The following is a 25853-nucleotide window of genomic DNA, read 5'->3' on the forward strand; positions in this document are numbered from 1 at the left end:
AATTTTGGAACCAGAAGTGTTTTGGATTGTCTTTCAGGATTTTGGACTACTTGCAATGGAATCCAGGTCCGATCACAGAATTTGTGTACATTTCATATACATATAGCTGGAAGTCATTGTATACACAATTTTGAAAATAATTTAATCAATGAAAAAATTGAATTGAAAAAAAATTGAATACAGGGTTCCCTTGCTACTTCACGGCTCGCTTTTAGCAGACTTGCTGTTTTGCGGTTTTTCAATAAATATTAATTTAAAATATATATTGCGGTATTTTCGCTGTTTTGCGGTTTTTTGCCACTGCCACTCGCTGAGGTGCTTTCCCTCCTGAGTCCTTCCTCCCTACAACCTTGAAGGGCCCTTCCTTCCTTTCCTTCGTTCTCTCTCTCTCTTCACCCAGGGAAGAGAAAGGAGAGGAGGGCTTGCTTTCTTTCCTTCCTTCCTTTGCAGCTACTGAACTGATAGGGAGACGGGGGGAGTGGGGGAGTCACGGGGGGGGGGGAGGGAAGAAGGAGGAAGAAGAGGAGGAGGAAAAGGAGTACTCAATAAAACAGAAACAAAGTTTAAGTTTATAAAGACTTTTAAAAGTGTATAACTACTAAAATAATGTATAAATATTAAAACAATATTAAAATAAATATAGCATCCCTACTTCGTGGATTTTCACTTACTGGGGCTGGTCCTGGAATGTAACACCAGTGGTAAGTGAGGGAACACTGCACACAAAATCATCAGAAAGCAAAAGTATCACCATCTCAGTATTTTGGAATTCTAGATAAAGCATGCTCAATCTATATAAATAAAAATGTAATGTTCGTTTGTGGGATTAACATAACTCAACAACCACTGGATGAATTGACACCAAATTTGGACACAATACTCCTAACAGACCAACAAGTGACCATCACTCATAACCCTCCCCCATAAAAACAGCGGAAAGGACTTTAAAACCCCAAAAAGCTAAATGACGATACAGAAAAAAGGGAAGAAAGAGGGAGGGAATGAAGGGGAGAAAGAAAGAAAGAAAGAAAGAAAGAAAGAAAGAAAGAAGCATTGAAGCAACGAGTGAAGGAAGGAAGGAAAGAGGTACAGAAGGAAGAAAGGAGAAAAAGAAGAAGGAAAAGAAAAAGGGAGGGAGGGAGGAAAGAGGTAGAGAAGGAAGTAGAGAAGGAAAAAGGGGGAAGAAAAGAAAGAAAGAGGGAAGGAAGGATGGAAGCAAAAATCAAAGGAAGGAAGGAAAGAGGTAGAGTAGGAAAAAAAGAGAGAAGGGGGAAGGAAAAAAGGGGGGAGGAAGGATAGAGGTAGAGAAAGAAGGAAGGAAGGAAGGAAGGAAGGAAGGAGCAAAGGAAGGAGGGAAAAAAGAGAAAGAGGGAGGGAAGGTTGGCCACAGCAACATGTGGCAGGTACATTTAGTCTATAATAAAAGGTGAAAAAAAATTGTGCCCTGCATGTAGGCCCGTAGCCAGGATTTTGATTCGGGGAAGCTGAGATTGATTTGGGGGAGGGGGGGGCTGAGTCTGAGTAAAAGAGGGTCTACCCTAGCAAACCTTTTGTATCATTACGCCAATACCCCCATGCATATGGGATATATTGAGCATTGTCCTCCAACAAAAGGGATGAATTAGTTCCTTGAGCTTGCTTGCCATATAAACATAACAGTTTAAATAATGTACCAGTAAGGCCTTCTCGCGGACTATCCTGAGAATTTGGGGGGAGGGGGGGCTGAAGCCCTTCAAGCCCCCTCCCCCCCCCCCCCCCCCCCCGGCTACATGCCTGCCTGCATGTATTGAGATAAGCTGCTCTACTTACAAATTCAAATAGCCCTGATTCAGAATGTGTATGGTGTGTATGGAGTATGATTCAGTGTGTGGTGTGGATATGTATGTATGGCAAGCAAGCTCAAGGAGCTAATTCATCCCTTTTGTTGGAGGACATAACCTTTCCAGCTGTGTGCCTTTAAGTTGCCAAGGAGGAGGTAGAACTCCATCAGGTGACATTCCCTCTGCAACATCCCAATGTTGGAGAGATAAAACAGACAGAGGAAGATAGAAATTTCATATGTTGGCTTCAACTAAGCAAAGTGGAGAAAGGATTTTGGAGTCGAGATTTTAGCACAAAACTTATTCCCAGAGCCTGGAATCCATCCAAGTCTTTCCAAACCAGACAGGAACTTCTCAGAACGTTTCAGAAATCCTGATACTTCCTGTGCTTCCCCCTTTCCAGTTTCCAAAGCCAATGCGCATTCATGAGCCCACGTACAGCCACTGCCTCAATAAAACCATCCTCCAGATTCCTGGCATCAGATATAACATAGAAGTATCCGTTTCCATAGGAAATGCCGGGCTCTCATTTTAACCCAATAGCTCATTTCAATAACTTCCCATAGATTTCCTGTATCACCCCTGGTTGGTGTAATAAACCCAGCAGCTTCTTTGTATAGAATGGTCACTCCCCCACATGGGCCTTGAATCACAATCATTTGGGACAATGCGACATTTATGGACCCATGGATGGACTGCTTTTAAAATTGCTTCATTGTGAGCTAATGTTTTCTGGTATTTTTTAAAATCTGAGTAAACAAATTTGGAACTTTCTTAAAATGCATTTCAAATAGAAAACAAATCTATAAATCAAGGATTTGGATTTCCTGACTTGTTGTTTCATTGCAGCTTTTTACTTCCAAAAACTACTTGTCTCATTCAGCTTCGTTCACAGGTTGCTGCCTTGGGCCCTGTCCCTTCTCACCTAGACCACAAAATCTCTTGCCTTTCATCAACAGCTCACTAGTGATAAGACATTGTCCTTTTTCTCCATCTTCCCCATGATGATGTACCTGGAGTTCTAAAATACCTCCTTTCAGTCTAACTAAAACTTAGTGGGTTAGAGTTAGAGTTATCCCTCCCAATGAAGGCATGCATTCCTAGGTGTGCTCGCCTGAAGTCAATCCAGCCCTTGGGTCACAAAATGTTCCCCAACCATAAGTCTTGAAATGAACGAAAATTTGAAATCCCTCAGATAAAAGTACAATATAAATCCCCCCCCCCCCCCACAACAGATGAGGGATCAGCACCTCTGACGAAGTGTCCTCTTTTCATTTAGGGACCCTTCTACTCATGGAGTAAAATCTGGAAGTAACTGGGATAAAAAGGGGGGTGACTTTTGGAGAAAGTGTGGCAGAATCAGGTTAACAGGGTGCACTTAAAACTCTATTCCATCCAAAAAATGGGCACCTTTGCATGATTCTATATCCCTGCAATCATGGAAAACACGCAACTTCCTTCCCATCCCCCTGTGTGGATTGCTCCAGTACAGGTGCACATTTTAAAAGCCCTAAACCGCTGATCAGGCTATAAAAAATGGAGCCATGGACACACAAGTGGCTAAAGGGAAGCACAATTGGAAAGCAATTAGAACTCTCTGCAGCCATTCATTAATTTCTTATAATATTAAACAAAGCTTGAATTAACAGTTGGGTGAAAGGAGAGATAGGAAATCTGCTTGTACATTAAGATATATGCATGTGCGCATAGGAGGTTCAGCACATGTTGTAGAGATTTTTTTAAAAAAAACTTCTGCCCTATGTCCTCCATCTTGATCTACTTCAAAGGAAGATGTGGGGATGGCAGGGGCCCATTCCCTGGCACTGACAGGTCTGTGTATGGACTTGCTGTCAGGTCTCGGGATTTTTTGCCCCATTTTTAAAAGCGACAATTTGGTGCTGTCTTGAAGCATCCTAGGTCTTGTATAGTAATTCTATAGAAGCTTCTGTCTTGGAGGAAAGTGCAATCTCCTAGAAAGGATACCTCTCTGGGAATTTGGGTTGCTACTACAGCTGATGTCTTTTTTTCAGTAGAGTTTGCTATTATTCATAGTTTCCCATTTCCATGGTAACTTTAGGACTGTATCCCCTGCGGATATGGGGGCGTACTGTATAACAATTCAGCATGTACTCTTAAAAGTCATAATACATCTTGAGCATGTGTTCTCTCAATCAAGAGAAAAAGAAAGGAAGAACAAATGTTACAAAATGCCACTATGTTGAGAGTTTTTGTTAAGAGTTCCAGCTGGTCATGTCCTCTTTGACAATAATATCACCCCAGGTTTTCTCTTCCCCCAACTCCAACAACAGTAAACATTATGTGGCCACTGATCATGCTCCGTTCTTCTTGGGCTGCTTTCAGATCTAGCCTCAATACCCCCTGGGGATGACAGACTTGGAGGCATGGAAACCAGGGTGGAAAATACTGCAATAAACTGTCCCACTCTATTTAAACATGGCTTGCACAGCATAAAAATTGAGAAGATTGTGCTTCATTGTACAAGAGTTGAATTAAAAGTAATGCCTCCACCTTCATAACTCCTCAACAGATGGCAGTACTGGTATGTGGCAGGTACTGGCTTGTTCAGTAGACTATCCTCTACAGTCCCATTTTGGTGGGAAGCCTGAGCATTGAGCGGTTGTGTTGTTAAAGTGTGAAGTATAGGACCCTGCACAGTCAGTCAATGTGACTTAAGCAATGTGCAGTCATTGAATTCTTGACAGCAGAAGGTGTCACCCCAAAGAGATTCAACAGAGAATGCAAGCTGTTTATGGTGATTGTGTTGAAATGAGTACTGTGCGTCGTTGGGCGAGTAAGTTCAAAAATGTTGAGGTGGGAACATCTGACTTGAGTGACAAACAAAGAGTTGGACGCCCTGTAACAGCAACCACTGAGTTTCACAAGCAAAAGGTTGACAGATTCAGGACGATCATCGTATCACTCAGAGAGAAATTTCAAGCCTAATCGGCATTTCACAAGAACGTGTGGGTCACATTATTGCTTTGCTCGGCTATCGGAAGATCTGTGCACAATGGGTTGTGGAAACAGAGTGTCAACTTCTTCCGTGATGGCTTCAGAAAACTTGTTCATTGTTGGCAGAAATGTATCCAATTGTCTGGTGATTATATGAAAAAGTGAATAGTGGTAGTTAAAGAGCACATTCTAAAGATTATTTCTGCATTTGATTTATTAAAATATTCCCATCCAAATAACGAAGGTGGAGGCATTACTTTTCATTCAACCCTCGTATATGGAGCACAATTTTACTAGCCCATTGTATATAACAAGCATCCACAGGTTTTGGTAACCACAGAGGTCCTGGAACTAAACTTCAGTAGATACCAAGAACCCACTGCTTTGCTTGGCTATCAGAAGATCTATGCACGATGGGTACCCAGGATGACAGAACTGTGAGACGCCGGTTGCAGAAACAGAGTGCTTACTTCTTCTGTGACGGCTTCAGAAAACTTGTTCATTGTTGGCTGGAATGTATCCAATTGTTTGTGATTATGTGGGAAAGTAAATAGTGGTAGTTAAAGAGCACGTTCTAAGGATTAATTCTGTGTTTGATTTATTAAAATATTCCCATCCAAACCCATGTAACGAAGGTGGGAGCATTACTTTTCATTCAACCCTCGTAGTTAATGTATAAGTGAAAAGCAAAACATCTTAGGTCCAATCTGATAGTTTATCTCAGTTATTATTGGTTCCATGACTTTATCTCCGGAGCACCTCCTTCTGGCTTGCAATCATGATTGAAACCAACAGAGAGAGACAACTATGCACGCACAAAGCAGAACTCATTTAGAGCACTCCCTCTATACAACTCCCCGCCTTTCCCCTTTTGTACAGTTTATACAATTTAATCAAAACTAACTTGCAAATCACGTGTTCTTCTGCTATTTTAGAAATACTGCAGCAGAGAAGCAAGCATTTCAACTTTGTTGTCTTCTGTTTTATTGAAAGCTCTAAAAAAACCTGCACATCTTTTGTAGGACAGGACTAACTAGAAATAAATGTTCCCGAGTACTCGAAGGAAGGGAAATCTTTCTGCAAACCTGTGTAAAGGCCTACAATGGAGATTACACATTCTGTACTTTGTTCCCTCCAAGTGGGGGGAAAAAGTTTATCTGAGAAATAACAGACCGGTTATAAAATCCAAAAGCAGGCGTGGATCAAGCTTGTTTTTCTGGTTGGGATGGGCGTTTCTCCGCCATGTTTACTCCCTTCCCACGCGGGCATGTTTACGCAACCTACTTTCTTGCACAGACAAGCAACAGAAAGAGAAGGAGAACCAACCTTAGCCTCTAGAACAGCAACCTGACGCCGTGAGCCCATTGGCACCCATGAGACGGTTCCCACAGACATGTCCCAGCCCCATATCAGATAAAACCTTGGACAATGGGAAGGTGGCAGAGGGAAGCACGATTCAAGTCGGTTCCAACATGAATTAAGAAATCAATGAGGTGGAACTAAGAAAACAGGTTAGGGAAAAAAACAAACAGTGCAGCAGGTGGATTGAAGGCTTACCAGGGAGTAGGGAAAAAATATCCCAAACATTATTCTGAGGATGAGTCTTCTGGAATTCAAAATAACTGTCTCCACTGTTTAGAGACTACCAGGCCAAATAAAAGGCAAACAATCTATATAAATAAAAATGTAATGTTCGTTTGTGGGATTAACAGAACTCAAAAACCACTAGGCAAATTGACACCAAATTTCGACATAATACGCCTATCAGGCCAACAAGTGACCATCACAAAAAAATTATTTTGTCATTTGGGAATTGTAGTTGCTGGGATTTATAGTTCACCTAAAATCAAAGAGCACTCTGAACTCCACCAACAACGGAATAGAACCAAACATGACACACAGAACTCTCATGACCAACAGAAAATACTGGAAGGGTTTGGTGGGCTTGACCTTGAGTTTTAGAGTTGTAGCTCACCTACATCCAGAGAGCACTGAGGGCTGGTGGATCTGGATCAAACTTGGCACGAATACTCATCGCTGAGCCTGGAACCCCAAGTTTCGGCGGTGACCAGGGGAGCATTTGCACAGCTAAAGCTTGTGCGCCAGCTGCGCCCGTACCTTGGGAAGTCTGACTTGGCCACGGTAGTCCATGCTCTGGTTACATCCCGTTTAGACTACTGCAACGCTCTCTACGTGGGGTTGCCTTTGAAGACAGCTCGGAAGCTCCAACTAGTCCAACGCTCTGCAGCCATGATTTTAACAGGAGTGGAGTGCAGGGAGCATACAACCCCCCTGTTGCGCCAACTCCACTGGCTACCGATCTGCTACCGGGCTGAATTCAAAGTGCTGCCGTTGGCCTTTAAAGCCCTAAACGGTTCCGGCCCAAGCTACCTATCTGACCGCATCTCTGCCTATGAACCCCCCAGGACTTTGAGATCTTCCGGGGAGACCCTGCTCTCAATCCCGCCTGCTTCTCAAGCTCGGCTGGCGGGGACGAGAGATAGGGCCTTCTCGGTGGTGGCTCCTCGGCTGTGGAACGCCCTTCCTACGGACATTAGACAAGCACCATCTCTATTGGTATTCCGCAAAAAGGTGAAGACCTGGATGTTTGTGCAGGCGTTTGAGTAATTTAGTGCCATCTGGTAATGGAACATAGGAATGGAACAATGGACGACGAACCTGGACTACGCTTGGATGATGAGAAGATTGGGTACGGTTGTTTTTTGTAATAATTGTGCATTGTAATTGCTTATTGGTAATTTATGGATAATGTGTTAAGTCAATTGTTATAAGTTGTATGGAACCACTGCTGTTTCTACTGTTTTTACTGTTTGTGAACCGCTGTGAGTCGCCTTCGGGCTTGAGATACAGCGGTATATAAGCAAAGTAAATAAATAAATAAATAAGTGTAAACACTGGTGGAGTTTGAGAGTCGTATTTACTGGGATTTATAGTTCAGCATTCTGAACCCCACCAACAAGAGAATTGGGCCAAACTTTCCATACAGAACCCCCATGACCAACAGAAAATACTGTGATTTCTGGTGGTCTTCTGAGACCCTTCTGACACCCCCTCACAACCCCCCCAGGGGTCCCGACCCCCAGGTTGAGAAATGCTGCCTAAAGGCCATCCAGTCCAACTCCCTTCACCAGGGCAAGAAAACATAATAAAACCCTCCCGAGAAAGAGCTATCCAGCTTAGATATAGATAAATAGATATGATTCACACACATATGCCAGATATAGTATCATAGATTTCAAAGGGACCTCTAAAGAAGGACAATGATATGTTGCAGGTTCCAGAGAAAGCAAACCAGACAACCTCTACATCAACACTGACAAGAAATACTGTTTACCCACAAGTCAATACTATTTTCTAGGTCACCAGACTGGGCCACAGCAACGTGTGGCAGGGGGCAGCTAGTCTATATAAATAAAAATGTAATGCTTGTTTGTGGGATTAACAGAACTAAAAAACCACTGGATGAATTGACAACAAATTTGGACACAATACACCTATCAGGCCAATGAATGTTCTTCACTAAAAAAATGATTTCGTCATTTGGGAGTTGCAGTTGCTGGGATTTAGTTCACCTACAATCAAAGAGCACTCTAAACTCCACGAATGATGGAACTGAACCAAACTTGACACACAGAACTCCCATGACGAACAGAAAATACTAGAAGGGTTTGGTGGGCATTTAGCTTGAGTTTGGGAATTCACTGTGGACATCAAGAGTGCACTGTGGACTGAAACAATGATGGATTTGGACGAAACATTTCACGAATATTCCATATGCCCAGATATGAACACAGATGGAGTTTGGGGAAAATAGGACAAATTGATTCAGGACAATCTTTGTATCACTCAGAGAGAAATTTCAAGTATAATCGGCATTTCACAAGAACGTGAGTCACATTATTGCTTTGCTCGGCTATCGGAAGATCTGTGCACAATGGTTGTGGAAACAGAGTGTCAACTTCTTCCGTGATGGCTTCAGAAAACTTGTTCATTGTTGGCACCAATTGTCTGGTGATTATATGAAAAAGTGAATAGTGGTAGTTAAAGAGCACATTCTAAAGATTATTTCTGCATTTGATTTATTAAAATATTCCCATCCAAATAACGAAGGTGGAGGCATTACTTTTCATTCAACCCTCGTATATGGAGCACAATTTTACTAGCCCATTGTATATAACAAGCATCCACAGGTTTTGGTAACCACAGAGGTCCTGGAACCAAACTTCAGTAGATACCAAGAACCCACTGTACTGGAGATAACTGGATGGGGCCATCTCAGACCCCTTCTACACTGTCATATAATTCAAATCCACATTATCTGCTTTGAACTGGATTATCTGAGTCTACACTGCAATATAATCCAGTTCAAAGCAAATAATTTGGATTTTATCTGGCAGTGTAGAAGGGGCCTCTGTTTTACAACATGCAGCGAACAGATCGGTGCCTTTCCTTGGATATTTCAAAAGCCAACTACATAGCACGGGTTTTAATATAGCTCTTCTTTCTAGATCAACGGTGTCTTCAGATTACCCCCAGGCATTTGGCAGGGCTTCACAACAGAACTGCTTCTTCAGGCCGAGCATGTTTTCAGAAAGGAAAAGTCACTCCATGAAGCAATGCTGGTGAAGTTAACATGCTTTGTCTCCCACATACCTTGACCATGCCCACATAGCTCCACTTTCATTTGTGCTACTGCCACTGTGAGATCTAGATCTAGAGGCACTGATACTGAAGAGAAAGGAATTGCTAAACAGGTAATCTACAAAACAAGGGCCCTTAATGTAGACTTCTCTTAATGAGCATACATTTGAGAAAATATATTAACAGATCTTGAATGCACACTTTCTACTCAAGTTCTTCTCTCAATTCTGCATGTGAGATCAGAGTGTAACTGCTCAGTGAGAGTTGTGCAGGGAGATACTTCACCTCTATGAGACCAGAGTTACACACTTGATAAATAGGCCATGAAGGTAAGAAATGGTTCCTAACTAAACCTTGGGTTTTTTTAAATCAAAACACCAGCCAGGAAACCAAGCAGGAACTTTACGTGTTACGCTTATACGTATTACGTGTTATGCTTATACAAGAACACAGCAGCTGAAATTCTCAACTCAACCTGAAACAACTAAGTCCAATGTAATCTTGTGACTGACCAGTATAATGACACCATACATGCAATCACCAATCTTGGTCAGGAAAGAAAGGTATATCTCAGGTACATTTTGAAGTTATAGCACTATGGCCCCACTTTAAAAGCCAGGGAACTTCCTAACCTTTTTTTGACCAGGGACCACTTGACCAGGGACTGCTTCGACCAGGGACCATTCTCCAACATAAGTACCAAAAGGGTTACAAATCAATTTTTGTTCAGCTTCAGATTCGGTTTGGTTATTTGGGGTGCTGATTCAAAAAATTGCATTGGAGAGACCATATCAGTTCTAGTTTCTGTTACAGAACGTATTTATTTATTTATTTATTTATTTATTTATTTGCAGTATTTATATTCCACCCTTCTCACCCCACAGGGGACTCAGGGCGGATTACAATGTACATATACATGGCAAACATTCAATGCCATAGACACACAACATATATAGACAGACACTCAGAGGCTATTTAACAATCCAGCTTTTTCATGAGCGTATTCTGGCCACCAGGGGAGCTGTCACAGTATTTGTGACACTGATGAAGTACTTCCTCATTCTTTGTATGCTTGCTGGATAATTTTATGGCCTTGTAAATTAGTTACATTAGCCTCCCCACATAAATGGTACCCCACATAAGTGGTACCTCAATTCCCTACTTGACAGATGCCAACTGTCTTTCGGGATGCAAACGATGGCAACAAGCTACACAAATTGGTCAAAAGCTCACTCCAACCCGGGCTGGTTTCGAACTCATGACCTTTTGGTCAGTAGTATTTTTAATGCAGCTGACTCCCAGCCAGTTGCACCACAGTCCCATATGCCATTCAGTAGTTACCATTTGCTCGTCCACAGAAAACAATAGCTGATGTGGTCTATATAATGCAATTTTCTGAATCAGCACCACAAATAACCCCAGACACAGGCCTAAAAATGAAGACACCAAGGCGCCCCCACTTCCAGGCACCACATGGAATGGCTCAGCTCAGGGGGAGGAAGGAGGAGCCGAAGCAACAGTCAGGAGGCTTATTGTCATGCCTTTCATGGTAGTCAGCTTCTCCCCTCCCGATATCCCTGTTGCCTTGGCACTACAAGAGGGTTTTGCGAGACCAGTTGCTCTTGTTGAAAAGGTGTAGTAACGGTGAGGCCACAGACCATATTTTAGTTCTTGGTGGCCACTGGTGGTCCATGTACCACAGGTTGGGAACCACTGCTACAGAATCCTTGAGTTTGTAGTTTGGTGATGCGCTAGAGCTCCCTGGTTAAAAACTCTACATTTCCCTTCTGAATACTATAAATTCTAGCATTCCCTAGAATGTTGCCACAGCAGTTGAAGTAGAATCATAGCGATGTAATTTGGTGGTATGAAAACAAACCCAGCTCTTCTCTCTCAACTCACTGCTCTGCAACAGTAGAAACAAAGAAATTGAAACTACAGGCACTCCTCAAGTTATGAACAAGATAGGTTCTGTACATTAAGTTAAATTTGTATGTAAGTCGAAACAGGAAAAAATTTAAGTGTCCCTGTGAGAATTGGATTTTGAAAAATTTGACTTGTGGAAATAAGGATTGGTGAGAAAGCTTCAATTGAGACACCTTTTCCCCAGGATAACTCTTTCTGGAGTGAATTTCCCTTCCTAGGGGTAGATTTTTTCTCACGGTTGGTTCACCCTTGTTCTTAACTATGAGTCATTTGTAAGTCAGATGTTTGTAACTGGGAGACCACCTGTATACACTTTAAACACACATATTTCCAGAGATACGTCTTATCAAAAAGTCTTGTTAGTGAATCTGAGCATAAAGATTAAAGGCCTGAATAAAGGAAAGTACAGACAAAAGCTAGTTCAAATCATTCTTGGCTTGAAAAAAGACAAAGATTTTTTGTACAGTACAAAACATGCTGTCCCTGTGGAGACAGAAAACAACCACCAATCTCATGAGCAAGACGGCCCAAAGTGAGTCAGGGAAAGCACAAAGCTTCAGCAAACACTACAGATATGTTCCTAAACACAAGTAGGAAGTCTGATGAGCTCCAGGACCAAGCAAAGACAAATGTGAAAAATAGGTAATAAGCTAGTAAAAGAGGCTCGGATTTGCTCTGGAATTGTCCTCTCTTTCTTGATGTTCAGTGTCTTCATGTCATCTCCAGCAAAGCTGACTGGCACAACCTGGAGATCACAACCAGACCCAGTGAAGACATCTGCCCTTGCGCTATGCTACTCTGCTGCTGAGTACGCATGCCCAGTGTGGAACACATCTCACCACACTAAAACAGTGGATGTGGCTCTTAATGAGACATGCCACATTATCACAGGGTGTCTGTGCCCTACACCAATGGAGAAATTATATTCTTTAGCCAGTATTGCACCACCTGACATCCGCCGGGAAGTAGCAGCCAATACTGAAATGACCAAGGCAGTGACATCTCCAGTTCATCCCGTTTGGGTATCAGCCAGCACGCCAACGGCTTAAATCAAGAAATAGTTTTCTAAGATCTACAGAGACACTCACTGTAAAGTGGCAGGCTCAAACCCAGCACCTCAATCCGCGGATGATACCAGATGAGAGACTCCCCCCTGGGCACACAGAAGACTGGGCGACTTGGAAGGCGCTGAACAGACTGCGCTCTGGCATCACGAGATGCAGAGCCAATCTTAAGAAATGGGGCTACAAAGTTGAGTCCACGACATGCGAGTGCAGAGAAGAGCAAACCACTGACCGCCTGCTGCAATGCACCCTGAGCCCTGCCACATGCACAATGGAGGACCTTCTTGCAGCAACACCAGAGGCACTCCAAGTGGCCAGATATTGGTCAAAGGACATTTAATCAACTACCAAGTTTGCAAAATTTGTGGTTTTTTTTATCTGTTTGTTTGTTTTGTTCTGTTAGAAATGTAATACAATGGTATGGTTGCTGATGACATGATAAATAAATCTCCAACAAATGGCAGCTGTAAGGCAAACCTATTGTATACCATTCATGTACAACATATAAGTCAACTTCATGTAACACAGCGGATTAAATTGCTAGCTGCAGAAAAACTTGCTGACCGGAAAGTTAGCAGTTTGAAGCCACGAGTCAGGGTGAGCTCCTGCAGTTAGTCCTAGCTCCTGCCAACATAACAGTTCGAAAACTTGTAAGGTGAGTAGATCAATAGGTACTGCCTCAGTGAAAAGGTAAAAGGTGCCCATGCAGCCCTGCCGGTGAAACATGACCAGAAGGGTCTACAGACAACAGGCTCCTTAGCATGGAAAAATGGAACAAGAGCACCTCTCCATGGCCAGAGTTGACCATCGCCTCCAGACGCTGGAGATGGAAAGGGAAACCTTTGTCTTTGTTTGTGTATTGTATGTCATTGTTCACTGTATAAAAGGCATTGAATGTTTGCCTATAATTGTGTATACTGTAATCCGCTGAGTCCCCTCGGGGAGATAGAGCAGAATATAAATAAAGTGTATTATTTATTATTAAATCGAGGGCAGGTTTGAGGGTCAAAATTATGCAGTTTGATTAATCGAGGGTCATTCCACAGGGAGGGGACAGCATCAATGCCACATCAGGTATAGGCCCTGTTTTTTTGTGTTGATGCTTTGACTAAAAATTCTAGACTCATATTCTAGTGCAAATATTGCTATTTTTGCATCATTTGGAGACTGCAACACATTTTTTTTTTCTGGCAAGAGTGTTTCACTGCCGTGATGGACCCATATCTAAAGTCATTCCCATGATGGGCTCAATAGCAACTATTTCCATCGCCAGCCAACAGTCTAGCTTCCTCACTGTCTCGTATTCAGTGGGGGCTCTTTTGCAGGACAATCGGTCAAAAGGACTGGCATTAAAGTCAACTCCCAGCTGCTGGAATTCTCCGCATGTCCGCCTGCAGTCTCCCAGCAACCAGCAACCGTAGTCCTCAGGCTTGGGCCACCCAGATTAGCAAAGGGTCTGGTTCTTATCTAACGCTTAGTGCCGAAAGAGTGGGAGGGAACGTTAAAATTAACTTTGTTACAGAAGGAAGGCTTCAGTTCTGGACGAGGCCCCCACAGCATTAATAGCTGCATTGATTCCCACTCAAGCGCCTGTAGAGACGTTTATACTGCGCGTTTGGTTGCAAAACATCCGTAAATAAAATCCAACGGAAACAACAGGCTTTCAGCAAAACATTTTTAAGTAACAATTGTGAGTCCAAATGGATACCCAGAGGAGAAAAATAGACACATGCCATTTAATCAATGGACCATATAATGCTCACTCTTTTCAATGTTTTCTGCGAGTTATTCAATGCAAACCAAAATTAGCAATAATTTCCAACTGGGTTTGCAAGCTTTTAAAAAAGATTTTAAATAGCTTTGATAAATGGTGTAGCGACTTTTTCTTAAATCAAGCTTTTTCTGGTCATGGCCAGGACAATACAAATTTGCTATGCATTTTCGTTTGAGTTGCTTTTCTGTTTTGACTCCCTCCTTGAAAACAACAACAACACAATCTCAATGTCAAGGTCATATGTACTGGCGAAGTTTCTACTCATATACGCTGAGAACAAGAGAAGGTTAAACGCAATAAACAATTTATTTTAAAGTGCCCCGGATCACAGCAAGGCAGTTAGCAAACAACTGTAAAGAGCACCAAGCTTCTGCAAGTAGAGAAACTTTAAGCAGAGGTTATTTTCAGTGTAAACAATTGGATAGGCAATTGTTTTGGCACTGCTGTGCATTCCCATTCCCGCAACTGCAAAATGAAAATGTAAGTAGTACTAATGTAGAAAACCAGTATTTCTCTCCTTTGCCTCCTCCTTCTTCTTCTTCTTTTTACTTTGTATTCCTCTTTGTGTTTCAGGGAGCTTCAAGCTTGTATCTTTCTTCTAAATTCCCACATCTTGTTTCCCCCCCTTCCTTCATTCCATCCCCACCCGGAAAGCATTGTGTCATCTGTTCTCGTAAGAGCTGGCTGTAATTTTCAAGATTCATTACCCAAAGTGTTAAACTGTTTGTTTATTTTTTATAATCTGTATTACAGGAAGTTTGCAGAATTAAGAAATGACACTTACATAAAAACATTCTAAGGGACCTTTCACATTTTGGTCAGCAGTGGCCTTTATGAAAATTTAACCCAAACTAAGGCCCGCGGGTTGAATATGGCCCTCCAAAGTCATTGATCCAACTTCCGCACTAAACTTTAGACTTAGGAAGACCCTAACTCTGAAATGCCTTGAAGGCACACAGCAGCAAAAATCCTAATTAACTGGACTATCTCATCAGCCAAAAGCAGGCCCACATTTTTCATTGAAATACTGGTAAGTTTGGGACCTGCCTACCTGCGTGACCACATCTCCGTATACGAACCCACACGATCTCTCCGATCATCTGGAGAGGCCCTGCCCACGATCCCGCCTGCGTTGCAGGTGCATTTGGTGGGGACGAGGGACAGGGCCTTCTCTGTGGTGGCCCCCCGACTCTGGAACTCTCTCCCCAAGGACATCAGACAAGCCCCAATGTTGGCAGTCTTTAGGAAGAGCTTGAAGACATGCCTGTTCCAGTGTGCCTTCCCAGAATAGGAATCTCCTAGCATTGTGTCCCAATTGCACTTAGAGATTTAAGATTGTCTGCACACCGCACTTATCTCCAAAAAACCTACCCATTTCACCTGTCAGGTCCAGCATTTTTAAATTTTATTCATTACATTTGGCCCAGCCCCAGTTTTAAACACGTCGTGGTGTTATTGTCTGTTTATTGCTATTGTTTTAATGTTTATTGTTTTGCTTTATGAGTATTTATTGTTGTATTGCTATGCTGTTGTTTTATTGATGTGTTGGGCCTTGGCCTCTTGTAAGCCGCACCGGGTCCTTCGGGAGATGCTAGCGGGGTATAAATAAAGGTTAATAATAATAATAAATAATAATTGTTATTCATTTTAAATAAAGTATTGTTCTTTCGGGTTTTTTTGTACAACAAATAAGGTATGTGCAGCGTGCACAGGAATTCACTCATTTTTTTTCAAACTATACTCCACCCCTTCAATAGTCTGAGGGACAGTAAACTGGCCCTCTGTTTAAAAAGTTCGAGGACCCCTGGCTTAACCTATAGCTCAGTAGTTCTCCGAATGCTGTGACCCCTTAATACGGTTCCTGATGTTGTGGTGGCCCCCCAACCATAACATTATTTTTGTTGCTACTTCATAACTGCTACTTCATCTACTGTTACAATTCGTAATATAAATATCTGATATGGAGGATGTATTTTCATTCACTGGGCCAAATGTGGCACAAATATCTGATACACCCAAATCTGAATACTGGTGGGTTGATGGAGGGGATTGGTTTTGTCATTTGGGAGTTGTAGTTGTTGGGATTGATAGTTCACCTACAATCAAAGAGCATTCTGAACTCCACCAATGATGGAATAGGGTCAAACTTGGCACACAGAACTCCCAGGAGGAACAGAACATACTGGAAGGTTTTGGTGGGCATTGATCATGAGTTTTGGAGTTGTAGTTCACCTACATCCAGAGAGTATTGTGGACTCAAATAATGATGGATCTGGACGAAACTTGGCACAAATACTCAATATGCCCAAATGTGAACACTGGTGGAGTTTGGGGAAAATAGACTTTGACATTTGGGAGTTGTAGTTGCTGGGATTTATAGTTCACCTACAATCAAAGAACAGTCTGAACTCCACCAACGATGGAATTGAACCAAACCTGACACATAGAACTCCCATGATCAACAGAAAATAGTGGAAGGGTTTGGTGGGCATTGACCATGAGTTTTAGAGTTGTAGTTCACCTACATCCAGAGAGTATTGTGGACTCAAGCAATGATGGACCTGGATGAAACTTGGCACAAATACTCAATATGCCCAAATGTGAACACTGGTGGAGTTTGGGGAAAATATAACTTGTCATTTGGGAGTTGTAGTTGCTAGGATTTATAGTTCACCTACAATCAAAGAGCATTCTGAACCCCACCAATGATAGAATTGGGCCAAACGTCCCACACAGAACTCCCATGACTAATACAAAATACTGTGTTTGATAGCCTTTGGCGACCCCTCTGACACCCCCCTTGCGACCTCCCAGGGGTCCCGACCCCCAGGTTGAGAAACACTGCTATAGCTGTACTTTAACTAGACATACAGATAATAGTAGAGCAGTAGGGCTCAACATAGTATGTGATAAGTATCTAGTAAGTACACAACTACTGAAATGTGTTAATAGGGATAACACAAGCTTTTACATTTAAATTTTGTGATTTATTGTGTATTTTGGATACTTTCCATATCATAATTTGCTAATTTAGATCTAGCTACATCATGTTGACAACTACAGACTAGATCTTGGAAGAACAGGTGAGAAGCAGTGCAGTTACTTGCATCGGGTTTCCCTTCTAATAGAGTAAGCATCACATTCTTACTTGTCAAGAGTAATACAATGACTGTCAATGAAGTTATTGCATTGGTCAACCTCAGGTGCAGGTAACTGTGAATGAGACCTCAAAGGTATTACTGTATCTCACCGGCCACACTTTGCCCACTTCTGATACAATATATATGACTAATAAACATATGTGGAAGGATTTGTTAAACTTTATTTAAAACTTGTACATCAAGGGAACCACTGACCGCATAGGGAAGCTGATGAGGAAACACAACATACAAACTATCTACAGACCCACCAAGAAAATCCAACAAATGCTACGTTCGGCAAAGGACAAGAGGGATCCTCTCACTTCTGCAGGAGTCTACTGTATACCATGCAGCTGTGGACAAGTCTACATACGGACCACCAAACGCAGCATTGCCCAAACACAAATCAAGGAACATGAAAGGCACTGCAGACTACTTCAACCAGAGAAGTCAGCCATAGCAGAGCAGCTGATGAACCAACCTGGACACAGCGTATTATTTGAGAACACAGAAATGCTGGACCACTCCAACAACCACCATGTCAGACTACACAGAGAAGCCATTGAAATACACAAGCTTGTGGACAATTTCAACAGAAAGGAGGAAACCATGAAAATGAACAAAATCTGGCTACTAGTGTTAAAAAAAACCTCTAAAATTACAACAGCAGAACAACAGAGAGGAAACAAACAAGGACATCTAATCACCTCTCAACAAAAGTTTGCTCTAGGCACTGCAAGCCATTATATGCTAATCAAGGTGGTCAGTTGAAACATTCACACCTAGCTCCAGCAGACAAGAGTCCTTTGTCTCACCCTGGTCATTCCACAGATATATAAACCCTTTTTCCTAGTTCCAACAGACCTCACTACCTCTGGGGATGCTTGCCATAGATGCAGGCGAAATGTCAGGAGAGAATGCCTCTAGACCAAGGCCATATAGCCCGAAAAAACCTACAACAAACCAGTGATCCCGGCCATGAAAGCCTTCGACAATACAATATGCCCATTCCTCTTAAGTCTGCAACTTACAATTACCTCGTTGAAAAATGACAATTCATCCCAACATCGAGAAAGTGAATGTGTTTGCTAAGGGTTATCAGTTAATTTACGCAACCCAGCTTTATAAATATTACCAAAATAGGGCTCTAAAGCACTTCCCACATTCAAAGCAGTTCTATGGAAATGTTATGAACAATGATGATTTATCGGGAGCAGCTACCTATCAATTACAGTTGCAAATTCAAGGCTGCCTGAATCTGAAATACAGATTAATTGCCATCTCAAACTCACTTGTGATCTCTCACATTACTGGGAGGTAGTAATGGTTGCATCTAGACTGCCAAAGAATCCAATTCAAAACAGATAAACTGGATTCAGAAACTGGATTATATGACAGTGTAGATGGGGCCAATGTAGCAGTCTAACATGTTATTATTATTATTTCGTATCAAAAACATTGCATAAATTAGTATAAAACCAATAAAATTAGAAGGAGTACAGGTGGCTAAATGTCTTTTGACCAAAAACAGGCAACAGAAATGGTACTGTCTGTAGCCTCCAACAATTCTTCCTCTGTACATGAGGCAGGGCATAATGGACAAGCATACAGATGTGGAGTTGTCTGTTCTGCTCCACAGTCACATAAGTCACATAATAAAATCTAAAGGACCTAGAGCAGAGCTTCCCAAACTTGTGTCATCACATGTTAGTCTAACATATAACATTGGGTTTGTAATCTCAGGAAGGAAGATAAAAGGACATACTGAGCTGTATCTATACTGCCCTATATCCTAGGATGTGATCGCAGATTATCTGCTTTGAACTGGATTACATGAGTCTCCACTGCCAGACAATCTGGGATCAGATGCTGGGATATAAGGCAGTGTAAAAGTGCACAGTATGAGCAAAGACAAGGGAAAAACTAGGAAAGAGCTCGTATCCAATTGGTCAAAGTTTCCACTTACAACAATTTCTTATATGCACAATTTGGAAAAGTTACTTTTCAGATTTTAGCACCCCAAATTCCACAGCCATCATGATCAATGCTCATGTTCACTGGAGGATTCTGGGAGCTACAATCCATTTAGTAACTTATCAAAGCTCCATATTCCTTATGGCTTTAGGAGAAGTATCTCCACCATGTTGTGTTCCATTCTTCACTGGACTGTTTCATACAATGTATGAATCCAAAGAAAAGTCAGTGAATTAGGACAGAAACATCCAAGACGCACAGACACAGGCAGCAAGCAATGCTATTCAACACTACTCCAAGTACACTTGGGAACATAAATACATTGTTATTAACTTTAGAAATTAATCTATCCCATCTTTTTTCTAGTTTAATAAAATTAAAGGACCTAGAGCAGAGCTTTCCAAACTTGTGTCGCCACAAGTTAGTGTGAGAGCACTTTATAGGCGCATCACAGAAACATAACAAGAAACCTGAGTCTTTCCAAAATAGGCCTTAAATCTTTTTTAAAAAAATAAATGAAAGGTTTCCACGAGATATGTTGTGTCTCTATACATGTAGTTACTATAATATATTGGCCACGGTGGTCCACGCTCTGGTTACATCCTGAATAGACTACTGCAACACATTCTACGTGGCATTGCCTCTGAAGACTGCCGGAAGCTCCAACTAGTCCAACGCTCGGCAGCCAGGTTGCTCATGGGAGCGGGGTACAGGGACTGCACAACTCCCCTGTTACACCAGCTCCACTGGCTGCCAATTAGCTTCCAAGCACAATTCAAAGTGCTGGTTTTAACCTACAAAACCCTACATGACTCTGGCCTGGTTTACCTGTCCGAATGTATCTTCCCCTATAAACCATCAAGGACTTTAAGATTTTCCGGAGAGGCCTTGCTCTTGGTTCCACCACCTTCGCAGTCACGTTTGGTGGGGATGAGAGACAGGGCCTTCTCTGTGGTGGCTCCCTGGCTATGGAACTGTCTCCCTGGTGAGATTAGGTCTGCCCCCTCTCTCCTGTCCTTCAGGAAGCAGCTTAAATCCTGGCTTTGGAATCAGGCATTTGCAGATTGATGGATAATCTGGTATGGACTAAGAGTTATTTGACCACAACGTTTTGGACTGAGTTATTTTTAACATGATGAATTGCTTTTATATGTATTTTAGAACCTATTTATTGTGTATGTTGTTTTATGACGTTATTTATTGTATATTTATTGCACTTACCCTACCACCTGTCACACTCAGCACTTTTTAATCTGTACCCATTACATTTGGCCCGGCCCTAGTTTTATCGTGCTTTGGTGTACTGTTTCTGTTGTTCTGATATTGCTTTAATTGTTTTTGATTTGCTTTAAGTTGTGTATTTGTTATGTTATTGTTTTATTGAGGCCTTGGCCTTTGTAAGCCGCATCGAATCTTTTGGGAGATGCTAGCGGGGTACAAATGAAGTTAATAATAATAATAATAATAATAATAATAATAATAATAATATAGCATTGAATTTTGCTGTTAACCATTCTGAGTCTCTCCATGGAGGCAGAGAAGAACGGGATATAAACGTTCTAAATAAATAAATAAATAAATACGTATGTATGTATGTGTCTGTATCTCTTATTACTGGTTTGCTAGTAAAAGTGAATTACCGTGTTGTGAAATGATGCATGTCTAAAACGTGTGTCACCAACATGACATTATTAGAAAGCTCTGACCGAGAGACTGTTGTGTAAAGAGTACCGAGGGATCCTACATTACACATCGTAGAAAATTCTAGGAAGGGATTGCAACTGGACTGCATAGTACTAAATATAACCCTAGGGCTGTCCTTCAACTACTTCGGAAACATTAAAAGGATGTCGTATTAACTGTGGGAGAAGGCAGAAAAACAACATTTTGACCTTACATCCTCTTCACTTCCAGTCCTGATTTTACCAAGGGACACCAACTGCCTGTATTAATAAAATTTAGTCTTGCTTATCTCATTCACTCTTTTTTGGACTTTGCAGGAGAAAGAAAACACGGGAGCATTAACAAGGTCCTCTGCAGTTGAGTGTGATGCTTTAAAAATTGAGCTGGGAGTAGTGAGGCTGCATTGTTGGGGAACAAAGATTAGAAAGTTTCTCTCTTATTCTGCAAAACCATTAAAAGAGTTTAATATTTAACAGCAACTGTAATGGACATGAGGCCGAGGAGGGGAGTAAAGGGGTCATTGTTCTAGTAAAACTTGGAGGTCACCTTGGTAACTAAGTAGACCGATGTTGTTTGCATGCCTGTGCGAATACCCCACCTAAGTGGGAGAAATGAGAGATCAAACATTGAACATGAAGGTGGTGCATTTCAAAATTCTTGCTCTACTTTTGGTTTAAGAATAGCTTAAACCCTACACGCATTCAAGACCTTCCCTTTGTGTATCATTGCAAACCTTCGGACATGAGTCTTGACCTGGTTCACCCATCCTACACTTACACACACACTTGGCAAATCTCCAGACAGAAATTGATTTCACTGAGATCAATGGGACATAAGTTAGTTGTGACCAAAAAAATTCCACTCCTCTTAATGGGTCTACTCCAAGTAAAGCTGATGTTGGATTTTGTCCTCAGGCTTGACTCAATCGCTAATGAAAGTCAGTAGTATTACCACCCTTATTGAAGTCTTACAGCAAAGCCATTCATTCCGAAAGTGGAAGTAAGTATGTTATTATGTTAAAATATTTGTAGAAGAATTATTATGTATTACATTGTAACTGGGTGCTGTCTAACACAGGAGTCCTCAAACTTTGTAAAATAGAGGGCCAGGTCACAGTCCCTCAAACTATCAGAGAGCCGGATTATAATTTGGAAAAAAACATGGATGAATTCCTATGCACACTGCACACATCTTATTTGTAGTGCAAAAGCCAGTTAAAAACAATACAATAATTAAAATGAAGAAAAATTTAATAAATATTTATTTGTTTATTTATTTATTTTATTTGTCGTGTCAGAGCAACCAGTTCATCATATTACATTTCTAACAGAACAAAGCAAACAAACAGACAAAATACAAAACTTGTGAGCTTGGTAGTTGGTTAAATGTCCTTTGACCAGTATCTGGCCACTTGGAGTGCTTCTGGTGTTGCTGCAAGAAGGTCCTCCATTGTGCATGTGGCAGGGCTCAGGTTGCATTGCAGCAGGTGGTCAGTGGTTTGCTCCTCTCCACACTCGCATGTTGAGGATTCCACTTTGTGGCCCCATTTCTGAAGGTTGGCTCTGTATCTCGTGGTGCCAGAGCGCAGTCTGTTCAGCGCCTTCCAAGTCGCCCAGTCCTCTGTGTGCCCAGGGGGGAGTCTCTCATTTGGTATCAGCCATTGGTTGAGGTTCTGGGTTTGAGCCTGCCACTTTTGGACACTCGCTTGCTGAGGTGTTCCAGCGAGTGTCTCTGTAGATCTTAGAAAACTATGTCTAGATTTAACTATGTCTAAATTTAATAAATATAAATTTATTAGCATTTCAATGGGAAGTGTGGGCCTGCTTTGGGAAGATGAGATGGGATTGTTGTTGTTGTTGTTGTGTGCTTTTGAGTCATTACAGACTTAGGTTGACCCTGAGCGAGGGCCAGGTAAATGACCTTGGAGGGCCGCATCCGGCCCCTGGGCTGTAGTTTGAGGACCCCTGGTCTAACATATCTATTTTGACCTCCTTAAATTTAGTTGATAAAGCCTCAGAAGAGATTATTTCAAACAAATGAAGAAACCCCTTGAAAGAAACCTGAAGAAGGGATACTCATCCTGAAACAAGGACTATAAACACCCGGAAACCCTTGTTATATTCCCAAGAAGTATTCTCAAGACTTATTTTGAATTCATATGGGACAATACTGGATATGTTGAAGTTTATCCACACAATTTATGGAAGATCCAACTAATTATTTTGATAACATTCTAATATGAGTATTATGTTGGTTACACCATTGTAAACAGTCCCTATGTGTTTGTTTCCCACGCTTGTGTACTATACTAGTTAGTTTGGTATTCTCATCATTATTCTAATTGGTATTTTTTGCTGAAGTTTATAGCAACAGAACATCTTTATATTTTCTTTGAATCAACTGGAAGCAACATAAAGGAAGCCAAGCACAGATTGATTAGACAAGTGGTTCTCAACTTTTTTTTAACCAGGGACCACTTGACCAGGGATCACTTTGACCAGGGGCCACTCTCCAACATTAGTACCAAGAGGGTTACGAATCAGTTTTTGGTCAATTTTAGATTTGGTTTGGGGTGCTGATTCAGAAAATTGCATTTGGATAGACCACATCAGCTCTAGTTTCTGATACAGAACATATGCCATGTCAGCGACAGGGAAAGAGTGGCAGGTAGCACGAAAGGAGCAGAAATAAAATAAAATAAAGAGGAAGGAGACGCGCGGACCAGATTTCCATCCTCGCGGACCACCAAAATCACTCTATTCACAACTTTACTCTGAAAGTGGAAAAATTATGAATATTTTTAAAAGACACAGAACACTTCTCTAGGTCCTCAAATGCAATTCTGTGGTCCTCTTCTGCAATAATTGACTATAGAGTCACACTACTAGAGGGTTTAAAGCATTTCATGTTGATGACACATTTTTTAAACATGCATCATTTCGCAACACAGTACTGCCATTCACTTTGACTAGCAAACCGGCGGTTAAACCAACTCCTTATAAGAGATGCAGACACATACATAAATTGTAGTAACATAATCCATAGGGACACAACATATCTCATGAAAAGCTTTCATGTGAATGTAGATATAGAGATAGACTAGCCGTCCCCTGCTAGACTGTGGCCCAGTCTTTGTATATGTGTTTGTGTGTGTATATATGTGTGTGTATTTTTGTATATGTGTATATATGTGTGTTTGCATATATATGTGCTTTTGCGCATGCGTTGTAATGTATTTTTTGGTTTTTTGCTTTTTAAGTCTGTTCTGCTGTGTTTTTCGGTGTTTTTATGAGTGATGGTCACTTGTTGGCCTGAGAGGTGTATTATGTCCAAATTTGGTGTCAATTTGTCCAGTGGTTTTTGAGTTATGTTAATCCCACAAGTGAACATTACATTTTTATTTATTTACTAGCCGTCCCCTGCCACGCGTTGCTGTGGCCCACATGGGGGTTGTGTGTGGGAGGATTGGCCCAATTCTATCGTTGGTGGGATTCAGAATGCTCTGTGATTGTAGGTAAACTATAAATCTCAGCAATTACAACTCCCGAATGTCAAGATTCTATTTTCCCCAAATTCTACCAGTGTTCACATTTGAACATATTGAGTAGAGTTTGGTCCAGATCCATCATTGGTTGAGTCCACAGTGATCTCTGGATGTAGGTGAACTACAACTCCAAAACCAAAGGACACTGCCCACCAAACCCTTCCAGTATTTTCTGTTGGTCAGGGGAGAACTGTGTGCCAAGTTTGGTCCAATTCTATTGTCGGTGGGGTTCTTTGTTTGTAGGTGAACTATAAATCCCAGCAACTACAACTCCCAAATGACAAAATCAATTTTTTGAGTGAAGGACATACATTGGGTTGTTAGGTGCCTTGTGTCCAAATTTGGTGTCAATTCGTCCAGTGGTTTTTGAGTTATGTTAATCCCATAAACGAAAATTACATTTTTTAAATTTTATTTATTTATTTATTTATTTATTTATTTAGATAGATAGATAGATAGATAGATATGATGTATATTCTTGTTATATTCGTGTGATACATCAATGTGTTGCGACCCACACTGGAAAGTTCTGATCTAGAGAATCCTAGAAAGACCATATTACTCAAATCCGCAAAAGTTAAATCCATAAATGTAGAGCGCTGACTGTAATGTCGTTTAAAACATATTTTTAAATCCTTCCAAATTACTAGGTAAAATAACAACCTAGAAGCTTGAGCTTCATTACATCTTTCTTTGGAACTCAACTGATGGATGTATTTATTTAGATTTTTTTTGTGCAAGATAAAAAATGACAGAGAATCCAAGGGATAAAAATGTATAAACACGGAACTTTAAAGGAGCCAAGGAATAAAACACAGCCAAGTAAGGAGCCAGTAGTGACAAGAGCAGACGACAAAATAATCCTCTCTGAGTAATTATGAACATGGTGTTAATATATCTTTTCACTTGCCACATCAGAGGTTTTGCAACATTCCAGAAAACCTCATCACATTTTGCTTCCCAGCCTAAAACATCATGATTATAAATTCTAGTCTGACGTTTGGGATAACGTAGGTCTAAACTATGGTGTGGGAGAGAAGAGTGAAAACAGATTAAACCAAACATGTCAGTGTTACAAGTAAGTCAGTTTTCTCCCTTCGCTACTTTCTGGGTCTAAATACAAACCCAAATCAACAGTTTTGAGAATAATGTTGTTTCCTCCAACCTTGTTACATACACACACCAAATTTTCCAAGGTTCATAGCTTGCTCAATCAAAGTGATTCAAACGCCTCCAACTTACTTTAGGTGGTCATGTCAAAGGCACATACAGATTTTTGACACTTTCTGAAGA

At 41.3% G+C, this 25853-nt stretch overlaps 1 protein-coding gene across 1 annotated transcript in view; it reads right to left on the reverse strand.

Annotated features, from left to right (window-relative positions):
• The window catches only part of ERBB2 (erb-b2 receptor tyrosine kinase 2), a 108047-nt gene that overhangs the window by 64232 nt on the left and 17962 nt on the right, over nucleotides 1-25853 (reverse strand). The window lies entirely within an intron of this gene.

This window comes from Anolis sagrei, chromosome 6, assembly GCF_037176765.1.
Source record: "Anolis sagrei isolate rAnoSag1 chromosome 6, rAnoSag1.mat, whole genome shotgun sequence".
Classification (NCBI taxonomy): Eukaryota; Metazoa; Chordata; class Lepidosauria; order Squamata; family Dactyloidae; genus Anolis; species Anolis sagrei.